Source organism: Orycteropus afer, unplaced genomic scaffold, assembly GCF_000298275.1.
Source record: "Orycteropus afer afer isolate SDZICR_OR568_19922 unplaced genomic scaffold, OryAfe1.0 scaffold00220, whole genome shotgun sequence".
Lineage (NCBI taxonomy): Eukaryota > Metazoa > Chordata > Mammalia > Tubulidentata > Orycteropodidae > Orycteropus > Orycteropus afer.
Genome location: NW_006921807.1, coordinates 430955 through 435878, shown reverse-complemented (window position 1 = coordinate 435878; position 4924 = coordinate 430955).

Here is a 4924-nt window from a genome sequence, read left to right as displayed (position 1 = left end):
CATAGCGACCCCTCCTTGGGTTTCTGAGGCAGTATCACTACGGAAGTAGGATTGCCCAACCTTCCTTCCGAGGAGTGGCTGGTGGGTTTGAACCAGCCGTCTGGTTAGCAGGCAAGTGTCTTAGCTACTATGCTACCAGAGCTCCCAGGATATCCTTCCCAAAATTATATAATCTTGGGCAAACTATGACAAAATGAAAAAACACAAATTGTGAGACATTTTACAAAATAATGATATTTAAATAGGGAAAGGTGTGTGTCAGAGTTGTATCCTTTCACCATATGTGGTGGTTATGTTTGTGTGTCAACTTGGCTGAGCCTGGTTGAGTGGCTGGGCAGCTGGTGGTAGTTTCCCCAAGAAGAGACTGTAATCAACTCCATGGTGGGATCTACCACAAGCAGCTGAGTAGCTGCCTTTGGGATATGGTCTGCTTCATGTATATAAAGAGAAGCTTTGGGGATAGTCTCTAGCTTATGGCATGCTTGGACCCTGTGTGTAGCTGTGTCATTGTTCAGCAGCCTGCCATGCCCTGCTGACCTTGGGACTTATATTTGACTTGAATTAATGGCCTGCCATGTGGCTTGGTAACATTGGGACTGTGCCATTTTATTTGTTGACCATGGGCTTGTTAGCCTCAGCAGCTGTAGCTGCCATGAGTGAAGAGAAGCCTCTAGCTTCAGTGGGCTGGGAGTAAGAGGCAGAGCTAAAGCCCAAGGTCGAGGGGCTTTCACCCTAGAGCCTGGCACTTTGAACTTGGACTTAAAGCCTCCAAATTGTGAGAGAATAAACTCCTGTTTGTTAAGGCCATCCCATTTGTGGTATAATCCTGACAGAGCAGCACTAGGTAGCCAGAACACCATACTTATTTAATATTTATGCTGAGCAAATAGTCCAGGAATCTGGAAAATATGAAGAAGAACACAGCATCAGGATTAGAGAAAGACACATTAATAACCTGCAATATACAGATGACACAACCTTACCTGTTGAAAGCAAAGATGGCCTGGAGCACTTACTGATTAAGATCAAAGGTTACAGTTCAACATAAAGAAAACAAAAATCCCCCACAACTGGACCAATAACCAACACCATGATAAATGGAGAAAAGATTGAAGTTGTCAAGGATTTCATTTTATTTGAACCCACAAGCAACTCCAATGGAAGCAGCAGGCAAGAAATAAATGATCCATTGCATTGTGCAAATGTGCTGCAAAAGACCTCTTTAAGGTGTAAAAGGGCAATGATGCTACATTGAAGATTAAGGTGCACCTGACCCAAGCCATGGTATTTTCAATAGTCCCATATGCATGTGAGACTGGACAGTGAATAAAGAAAACTGAAGAAGAACTGATGTGTTTGAATTGTGGTGTTGGCAAAGAGTAACGAATGCACTTAGGACTGCTAGGAAAATGAATAAATCTGTCTTGGAAGAAATACTGCCAGAATGCTCCTTAGAAGTGAAAATGGCCAAACTTCATTTCTCATGCTCCAGTCATGTTGTCAGAAAGGACCAATCTCTAGAGAAAGATATCATGCTGGATAAAATACAGGGTGAGTGAAAAGGGGAAGACCCTCAACAAGATGGATTGACACATACCTTCAGCGATGGGCTCAAGCATAGCAACAATTGTGAGGATAGCACAGAACAAGGCAGTGCCTCCTTCTATTGTACATGGGGTCTCTATGTGACATAAATACTGCACAGCACCTACCACAACAACAATCTTTAAAAGCGTCAAGGTCATGAAAGACAAGGAAAGACTGAGAAACTGTCATAGATTAGGTAGCGTAGTGCCTAAAGCACTTGACTGCTAACCAGAAGGTTGGTGGTTCAAACCCACCAGCCACTCCTCTGAAGGAAGGTTGGGCAATCTACTTCCATAGTGATACTGCCTCAGAAACCCAAGGAGTGGTTGCTATGGGTCAGGTCCAACTAGACAGCACATAACAACAACAAGGAAACATGGCAACTAAACACTATGGAATAATAGAAGGACATCAGTGAAATCTATTGATGACTTATTTTTTAGAAGTAGATCTCCATATTTGAAGCAATGGTATCATGCCAAGATTCATTTCCTAGAACTGATAAATATTCTCTGGTTATGAAAAATATTGACATAAAAGTAAGCTTTGTGAGAGTATATAGGTAATCCTTCATTATTGTTTCAACTCTTCTGAAAGGTTAAATTCACTTTAAAATATTGTTTAAAAATTTCAAATGTCATTGATATTTTCAAAAATATAAAGGAACCTGGATTCTGAAAAAATATGAAGGAATCTGGTTCTCATCTTTGAATGAAATTAATTAAAATTATCTATTTAATTCCTACTCAGTGCTAGTCATTGGGCTAGTTTATCATGGAATCAAAATAAAACATCCTGACTTAAAAGAAGATGCTTATAGAATCCATTCATTCAAAATTTGTCAAACAAAAAGCTAACTAAAAATAGCAGGAAGTCCCATAGAACTTGTTGGGTTCCTTGGATGTCATTCAATAGTGACCACAAATTTTTTTTTGTTAAGATGTCTCCCTTTTGCTTTAAGAAAACTGTCTTAAAGATGTATGTAAAATTATGCTGTTAAATATCATTGTTTACTACAAACAAGTACCTGATCATATATATGGTGAAATAATATGTCAGAATTGTTCTCACAATTACACTATTTGTAAGACTTCCCACCTGCTAGGAATTAATTTTTAGAATTTTTTTCTGATATTTTATCTAGCATCAGTTGGAAAAAATCAAATCAACAACAAAATGACTATAACTATAGAAGAGGAAAATGTCAAACAGTTTGTGTATTATTAGCTTTTCTTTAACCAAAAAACTTAAAAAAGAAAAAAAACACTTATTTTAATTTTTTATTTTTCTTTTTCTAAAAATGTGCTAGTTGCAGGCAACATCTACCTTTTAACCCAATTTGACAGTCCCTGCTTTCAATAGAGGAATTTAATAAAAAATAAAAACATTTTTATTTGTTGTTGTTGTTGTTATGTGCTGTCGAGTTGGACCCGACTCTTGTGACCTCTCTAAACTCACTGCGATCAAGTCAGTTCCAACTCATAGTGATCCCTCTTTGGGTATCTGAGGCCATATCTCTATGGAAGTTGATTGCCCAATCTTCTTTCCGAGGAGTGGCTGGTGGATTTAAACAACCAGCCTTTTGTTTAGCAGTCAAATGCCTTAGGCACTACACCACCAAACCTCCTTAATATATATGATTCATTTAGTTCAAAGGTAAATTTTTCAGTCCAGACCTTTTTAGAAACTATTAGAGACATTGAATGGTAACCTGTAGAATTTGGAAATGCTGAAGAAATTATACTTCAGATAGAATTGAAATTGAAATATGAATTTACAATAATTTTCTTATCAATATAGATACACCACATCAGTGGAAGACTTTGTAAACATTATCTAACTTGATTATTGACAAAGGATATTTTTCGACAGTAACTTATAGTTAAATTCGATATTGCTTGACAAACCAAAAAAAAAAAAAAAAAAAAAAACCAAACTCACTGCCATTGAGTCATTTCTGACTCCTAGTGACCCCCATTGGGTTTGCAAGGCTGTAAATCTTTACAGAAGTAGATTGTCCAGTCTTTCTTCCACAGAGCAGTGTGTGGGTTTGAACCACTGATCTTCCAGTTTGCAGTCAAGTGCCTTATCCACTATGCCACTAGATCTCCTTGACAAAAGCTTTTCTCTGTCTGGCAAAGTGAGCCATGGAAGATGTGGGAGCTTTTTTTTTATTTTTTTTCCCCCTCTATGTATGTAAGAGTGCACAGTAATATTTCCTCCTCCCTTCCTGACTGCCATCAAGAAGGATCCAACTCCTAGCGATCCTAACTTGGGTTTCTGAGGTGTTATCACTATGGAAATAGATTGCCCGATCTTCCTTCTGAGGAGTGGCTGGTGGGTTTGAACTGCCATCCTTCTGGTTAGCAGTCAAATGCCTTAGGCTCAACACTGCCATAGTTCTACAATAATACTTATTATCATTAAAAGGCAAAGTTAAGAATTAATTATGTGATCTCAAAAATACTACATAAAAGATGTCAACATCCTCAACATTTATTTTTTCTTTTACTCCCTCTCTTACTGTCCTCTGTTACAGGGGTCTCATCTCTCCCTGGTGCCTGTACATGTGAATTTCCTAATCTACTTGCAAGTGGATCAGGCAAAGTACTGCAAATTCTGGTTACTTGATAATGAAATGGCAAAGTGTTTAGTGATACTATTACGGATTGAATGGTTTTTTCCAAAAATATGTATTGCTATATCTGTGAGTATGATCCTATCTGGAAACAGGAGTTTTCATTTTTATGTTAATTAGGTCACACAGAGTAGGGAGAGTCTTAAACCTGATTATTCTGAATTATAAAAAGAACAGAATAGATACACACAGAGGGAAGACAGAGGCTGTATGACAACTTTTAATTTAAAGTGCTCAGGATTGCCAGTAGACACTGGAAACTAGGAAAGAGGTCCAAAGAAGTATTCAACAAAGCCAAAAACCTAATTTTGACTCTTTGTTTCTAGAACTGTGAGAAAATAAATGTCTAATCTCTAAAGCTACTCTCTTGTGGTATTTCTGTTACAGGAGCACTAGGTAACTAAGATACCAAGAAAAAATGGACCACAGAAGTCTCAAATATATATATACACGTTGTTGTTGTTGTTAAGTGCCGTCGAGTCGTTTGCAACTCATAGTGACCCCACACACAGCAGAACGAAACACTGCCCGATCCCGCGCCAGCCCCACAACCCCTGCTATACTTGAGCCCATCATCGCAGCCACCATGTCAATCCATGTCGTTGAAGGTCTCCCACTCCTTCATCGACCCTCCACCCTACCAAGCATGACATCCTTCTCCAGGGAATGGTCCCTTCTGACAACATGACCAAAATAGGT